Source organism: Myotis lucifugus, unplaced genomic scaffold (assembly GCF_000147115.1).
Source record: "Myotis lucifugus unplaced genomic scaffold, Myoluc2.0 scaffold_397, whole genome shotgun sequence".
NCBI classification, from domain to species: Eukaryota; Metazoa; Chordata; class Mammalia; order Chiroptera; family Vespertilionidae; genus Myotis; species Myotis lucifugus.
In genome coordinates, this window is record NW_005871445.1 from 403,461 (window position 1) to 410,899 (window position 7,439).

Below are 7,439 nucleotides of genomic sequence, written 5' to 3' on the forward strand. Positions count from 1 at the left end.
TAAGATTTAGAACTGTGGGAAAGAGGGGAAGGGAGTTCCACAGCGGGCACAGCCCAGGTGGGTGCGTGGAGGTGGGAAGTGCCTGAGTGGGTAGGAGACGGGCAAGGTGGGGCGTGGGAAGGGAATGCGGTTGAGATGGTGGTGGACCCTGCGTTTGGTTCAGTGTAATGTGTTTGCGGTTCAGTGTCGTGTGTTTGCGGGCTGCAGTTTGCCAGGCCCTGTGGTAGGTGCTGAGAACGCGGCGATGTGTGAGCCCAGGGCGGTCGGAGGCCGGCGAGAGCCTTTGCAAAGTGCCCTGCGTGACTGTCTCCGGCTGTTCCCACAGCCCTGGAGTCGGGGTTCAGGCCCAGTTTGGAGTGTTCTCCACTTGACAGCTGGCTGACCTTGGACAGGTCACTGGGCCGCAGGGCCTCTGTTTCCTCAATGGGCTGATGCCTGACCCACCTCCTGGGGTGATGTCACCATTTGCTAATCACCCCTGCAGAGTGCTGGCCCCGTGGCGACGCTGCATGGTGCCTGTCCGTCTGAGTGGCGTTAGGCAGGCTCCCGAACTGCCCCCTGCCTTCGTTCTTCCCTCTGTCCACTGGGGTGATGAGGAAACCTCCGTCCTCCTGGCCACTGAGATCCCCCACATAAAGCCCCTCGCACAGAGCGGGCACGCGGTCAGATGGCCATCATTAGTGGGCCTTGGGTGTGCTGCGGGCTGCTGGGTATGTGGGGAGAGGTTTTTCCTGATTCATAACTGCCCCACGGGAGGGGTGACCTAGCAGAGGGTCCCTTCAGGGCAGCTGAGGCCGGTAGGGAGGGAGGCCTCGGGTGGCAGCCACCTTCCCCGGGAAAAGGGACGGCATTGTGCACATACTCGTTCCTGGGTCCCAGCCACAGCCCTGGGTTGGGCTTACGCCTCCCTTTCTGTGGCGAGGAATCTCTGGGGTGTGTGTGGGGAGCCTTATTGCTCAATGGGGCGGTGTCTCTCTGCGGGGGGCGGCCCTGGCTCCGGATCGCTGCCTCTGGCGTCCTGCTCTGGGTGCCTTCCCATTCTGTTCCTACTGTGCGCCGGGCCTTGTCCCAGGTGCGGTGGGCACTGCCCGGGGGAGTCAGACAGGGAACATGCCTGACCAACAACTAGATCAACAGGGGGCTTGTGGGAGCCAGAGAAGCTTTCTGAGCAGGGGAGGGTCAGAGGGCAGGGGTAGAGATTTGGAGGTTGTGGCCGGCATCACATGGGAGTGGCCTGGCTCGGGGCCAGGGACTATCGGTATAGTCTGGGCTGAGCTGGACTGGTTCCTGGCTAGGAAGCCTGCTTCAACCTGATGGCCTTGTGCTGGGGGGCAGGGCACGGGGGTGGGGTGGGTGTGGGAATCCTCTCGGGCCCCCCCCGACCGGGTGCTATTCCCCTTCTGGACAAGGGCTGGCCTGGGGCACGCAGTGTCCCGCCCTCTGGATTTGGCTCTGCTGCTAGTTCAGGCTCTTCTCCTAGATGGGCTGCCCAGCCCGTCCCTTGCTGGCCCCTGGAGCTGTCATTACCCCTCCACCGGGTTCCCCCTGATTACGGGTCCTGAGCGGGAGCCTTGTCAGCCTTTCTGGCAGCGGCCACCCACAGGCCAGTGCTGCCTGGAGCCCTGCCCCCAGGGGCTGGCGGTCTGGAAGGTGGGGTGAGACGGATTTGCCTCAACTTGGGTTCCCTGCTGGACCCCGACGGTTCTGGGTGCATGTCTGTCCCTAGAGAAGTCACTTGCCCTCTCTGAGTCTCCGTGTCCTGCTCGGTAAAGTGGGGACAGTGCATGAAAGAATGCGTGCACACGTGTAGCACCATCCTGGGCACAGAGGAGGCGTGAACAAACAGCCGTGGCTACCATGTGTTAACAGTCACAATGAGGGGGTCATGTAGAGGGCCCGGGTTAAGCCCTGGGCCCGGGCAGCTGACCAGTGACCCTAGGAGAGTGTCGACACCTCTAAACCTGAGGCTCTCCTGCTCTCCACGGAGGCACTTGGAACAACTGTGACACAGGGAGGTGGAGTCCCGGCCTCGCTCTGTCTCTGCTCTTCCTTCAGCTCCGGGGTGGGTGGCTCTGCGGTGGGTGGGGTTGGGGTGCTGGGCTGTCTCCCCCACATTCCCTCCTTGGCCCTGCCCCCCAGCGCCCTGGGAACTAGGCAGGCAGGTTCCGGGCCACCCCGCCCGCCAGGGTTTCAGTAAGCAAATCTCTCAGCCCTGAAACCGGGCTGGGCCTGGTGGCGAGGTGTGGCCCGGAGCCCACTGGAGGGACCGGATGGGCCAGGAGCGGGTCTGGCACAGTGCCCTCGGCTGAGGCCAAAACAGGGCTGGCACCAGCGTGAAGCCCCCAGGGTTGGCACAAGGCTGATGTGGTCTCAGGGGGAGAGCTTCCTCTTTGCCCTGGCACCCCACTATCAGCAGAATGGGGGGGCCCGGGGCCTGGGTTCAGATCCTGCTGTCTCTGGGAGGGGGTCTCAGTTCTCCGGATCTCCGTCTCCTTGTCTGAAACGTTCCTCCGATATGATACCACCTGGAGCGGGGTTGACTTGAGGATTTGGGGGGATGGTCCAGCTCCAAGTGTTAGCTCAGGGGTGGCACGTGCTGGGCTTTGGAAGGGCCTCGAGAAAGCAAAGAAACTCCTTAGCTTGGCTTCAGGACTCTGCAGGGTGTTACCTACCTGGGTCCATTCTCCGAGGACCCTGCACTCCTTCCTCCCATCCTCAGCTCAGCCAGGACTTCCTCTTCTCCGAGCCTCAGTTTCCCTATGGTAACAATGGGCTCAGTACCCCATCTTCTATCCCACCCCAGAGTCTCCAGGCAACTCCAGGCCACCCTGGGGCCTCCCCAGTTCTTGCCCAGCCTCGGCTATCTGAGTGCAGGAAGTAGCGTGATCCTTAACGTTGTCAGTTTGGAAAATCAGAGATTAATGTCCTTCCGGCTGCTCTGGCTGCTGTCGGTGCTGGTCCTGGGGATGGAGGGGCAGTGTTTGCTCGCCCCTGTGTCAAGGGCTTCTCCCTGGGTTAGAAGAGCCTTGACAAGAACACTTAATAGGCGTCTCCATTAGTGCTGTGCCTCCCCCCTCAGGGCCAGTGCACACTCTCCTCCGCCCATAGATCTTCTTATCACCCAGTCCGGCATCTACTGTTGTGCCCTTTTGCAGCGACGGAAACAGAGGCCCCGAGAGGGGAACTGCCGTGGCCGAAGCCACATAGATAGTAGGTGGCAGAGCTGGAGCTTTAGTCCAGAGCTCAGGTGCCTGGAGGAGATGGGCTGAGTCCGGCCCCTCACCCCACCCCCATCCTTCTGCCCAGCCTGGGGGTGACTGTGGTCAGCTCCCACTCAGTTGACTCACCCGCAGCTCAGAGGAGGTGGTCAGCTCCTGGGGCCAGGACAACACCGATTAGATCGTCATTAAGATATTAAGTCAGCTGAGCCAACAGAGACCCACCCACCCATTTTATAGGTGGGATGATTGAGGCCCAGAGAAGATGGACAAGTAGGGACCCAGTAGGTGTGAAGGTTCCCTGCTAACTCTGACCAGAGGGGGGGGGATGGAGCGCCCAGAGTTCAGGCCTGGCTCTGACAGTGGAGCCAATGCGTGACCTTGGGAAAGTCACTGCCTCTCTGAACCTCAGAATCCTCACCTGTAAAGTGGGGACAGTTAAAGTCGGCTTTACCTGCCTCTTGGGACCAGACGAAGACCCAGCCAGAAAGTGTAAGGTAGGGCTTCGGAAATTCCATTGTGCTGCGGTATGAGAGGCCAGGGGAGGAGAGGCTTTGGTGTGAGACACGGCTTGAAACCCACCTCTTGCCCTTCCAGGCTGTGTGTCTTTGAGTAAGTCGCCAGGTCTCCCTGAGCCTCAGTTTCCTTATCTGTAAAGTGGGCATAACAGTATCTGTTCACATTTGCTGTTGAACATGCATATGTTCACAGAGGATAGCACGCCTGGTAAACTCGGGGGCTTCTGGGCAGAGTTAGGAGGACTGGCTGGTGAGAAGGCCCCCCCCGCCCCCCCGAGTCACCCTCAATGGTCCCAAAGGACACACCCTTTGGAGACAGGGTTCCAGGCATTCAGGGGCAGAGCCATCCTAAGATCCCAAGATTTAAAGATGCAAGATCCCTTACTCAGCCAGCTCACTAAAAGGCTTGAATCTAAAACAAACCCCGTGTGTGTGTGTGTGTGTGTGTGTGTGTGTGTGTGTTACTGTGTGTGTGAGTGTGACACAGATAGTAGGTGTGTGTGAGTGTGTGTCTATGTGTGAGTGTGTGCCTGTGTGAGTGTGTATGTGTGAGAGAGAGAGAGTGTGTGTGTGCTGCCCTGGCCCCCATGTCCTGGGAAGTATCCTCTTTGGAGCCCACTGCCCTCGTACTGCAAACATGATGTGGAGATGGAGGCCCCGGGTGGGCAGTGGCTCCCTGAGGTTGAGCACAGTGGGGTACTCAGGTGCACCCCTAGAGTTCACAGGCTGCTGCGGGAATCAGGACCCCCACAGGTGGGCCCTTCCTGTGACAACCCATGGAACTGCACACTAGGTTCTTGTTGACTGACAGAGAGAAATGGCCCTTCGTGAGCCACTAAGCTTTCTGACCTCGGTTCATACACCTGTAAAGGAAGAGCTTTACCGTACTCACCTCTGGGCCATTTGAAGAATCTGGGTGTGTTGGGCCCTCCTAATTCTGCGGGACGTGCTGGCAGAGGGGCACAGACGGGGGCAGTGATTGGCTCTGGGCACTAGTAGAGGCTGAAGTTTATGCCAGGGGACCCCGCCAAGGTTGAGTGGGAGCCTGGGTTCCAGGGTGCTCCACGCACACACCCGGCCTGCCTTTCCCACGCCCTCACCTCTGCCTGTGCCGTTCCTTCCTCCTCATGGGCTCACCTTTGTCTGTTGAAGACTTGCCCACCTTTATCATTATTCTTATTTTGTGATTACTTTCCTGGTTCTTTTTTTAAAAAGTTTTTATTGGATTTTTTTTCAAACTATAAAAGTTATACCTGCTAATAGGAATGTTAGTCTCTTATATTGTTGTTATAGGCTGAGAACTGTTATGATTAAAGTAACATTTATGGAGGTCTGAACTGAGTGATTCAAGGGCTGTCCTTGACCTGCAGAGCACTGTGAATGGATTGTGTTATGCCCATTTTACAGATGAGGAACTTGAGGCTCTGAGAGAGCTAGGCTGTTGCAGGCCTGGGGTCTGGCGGAACTGGGACTCCATCTCCCACCCTGTGCTCCTCACCAGGAAGCTGGGAGCCTGAGGCTGGAGGGCAAGCTCTCAGTCCCACTACCTTCTCCTGCTACAGCACTTGGGGCTGGGTCAGTGCCACGAGGGAGGGGGAATGGGTGAGAGAATGTGGAAGGTAGACGAAGCCAGCACACACCCTCAGACGTCTCTGCCCCAGCATCTCTGTAGCTCCCAGCAGCAACTGGGTCCCTACAACTAGCCTGGGTCTCTCAGTTCCTGGGCCCAGGGGCGGAGGGTGCTCTGTGGAGCAGTGGTCGGAGGCAGGGTCAGGAGGGGGTCAGCAGGCTGCAGCTTGAACCCTGAGTGCCTCAGTCTGGCCGTGTGACCTCGCGGGAGCCCCTCACCCTCTTTGGCTGAGTCCCCTTCATGGTTGTGAGCCTTGGCCTTGGAGTTCCCAAATCCACGAGCATCCCCAGCTACTTGGCTCCGGAATTGGGAGAGCGAGGTATCTCCAGAAGCTCTGGGAGGAAGTGAGAAGAGCTGGTGTGGCAGGTGGGGAGGAGAGAGGGGCGCCTGAGGCCTCGGGGACCACCCACGCATGCAGGGACGGGAATTCAAGCTGTAAAATCCCGGTGGCAGCCCCAGGGAGACAGCCCCTGCAGGGAGGCAGGAAAGGAAAGTGGGGTGCGGAGTAGCATTTGTAGGGAGGGGGCTGGCAGGGTCCTCCTCCTCCAGCAACATTTGGCCAGAGAGGGAGACCCTGTCCTGGGTGTGTCCCCTGCCAGCTCTTTGTCCTTGAAGGGGGCTGGCCCCCTCCCCTCCTGCCTCTCTGAGGTCCAGAGTCCTCATCCTCGGCCTTCCTGTGGCAGGCACTTCCTTTGTATGAAGCCGGGGGCAGCTCCTCCCAAGCTGTCTTAGGACATTTCTCAAGAATGTGCTCGGGGCTGCCTCTGCCAAGAAGCCACAGCGTCCCCCTCAGTCTCCCCTTTCCAGCGCTCCCTTTGCTGCCAAACTTAGGCGAGCGCCCAGCTCCCTAGCGATGCCACCTCTTTGTCCACCCCTTACCCAGCCTCTGCCCGTCCTGTGGGGCCTGGTACAGAGCAGGCCCTCAGTAACCATTTGGGGGATGGACTCCCCTCCCTCAGCACCTGCTGTGCCAGGCCACAGGGGCGACCATAAGCCCACCCGCCTGGGGCTTGCAGTCAATCCTTAGACACAAACGAGCATCCCCAGCTACTTGGCTCCCGAGTTGGGAGAGCGAGACGGGTGTGAGAGACCCCACGCTCTTCAATCTGTTTGGTTCTAGAACTTTAGGCAGCAAAGGGTTTATCTAAAAATGGCAGATCAAAAAAATAAAATAAAATAAAAGTAAAAACAAGGCAGATCTGTACAGTTCTTGAGTTCGGATAGTAAGGCACGTCTGTAATTGCGGTGGGGTGGGGGCTGGGGCTGCTGCAGTCTGTTTGGGGGTGCAGGGCGCATGGAGCTGCCTCCCCTTTTCCTGCTCCAAGTTTCTGCTGGTACCCTTTCCTCTCTCCACCCTCTGCCTGGCGACTTCTCCCCTCCCCCCCAGTCCTCTAGCCCTTCACTCCTGGCCCCCGGCCCCCAGTTGCCCTTGGATAATGTGAGAGGTTTAAAATGAATTTCATCCCCGCCTCCCCGCTCGCCCCGGCCGCTCTCAGCCGGATGTTTCAGGTCTGTCTGCCTCATTTTCGCCTTCTGGCTCTGTCTGGGTCACCTCCTTCGGGTTGTCATTTCCTCGGCCTCTGCCAGCTTCCTCTCCAACCCACAGCCCCAGCCAACGTGGGCCTGCAGGACGCTGTCCCTCGGTGATGCCTGGCCTTCACCTGGCTGGCCTTGCCCTCCCTGCACTTTGCCCTCGTCTAGCCTCCTGAACGCTGCCTGGATACACTGTCTGGCCCTCGCTGACGGGCAGCTGAGACCCGGGTTCAGCTTCCTCCTGGACCTGGCGCCCCGAGGTCAGGGCAGCTCCCGGCCCTTCTAGAAAGAATGCTCTGTCCGAGGCTGGGTGCTCAGGGCTGGGTCACACTCCCACAGACTTGGCTGAAGGACCCTCGAGACCGGAGGGCCCACACCTACCCATCCTGCACCCTGGGAGAGTGCCCATGGGAGCCGAGGCTGAGTGGGCTGATGGCTGAGCACCCCGCTCTCCTGTTCTGGCACCAGGAGCCTCCTTATCCATAAAATGGAAAAACAGTAGTGCTGACTCCCTAGGCTTTTCCTGAAGGTTCTTGGGAT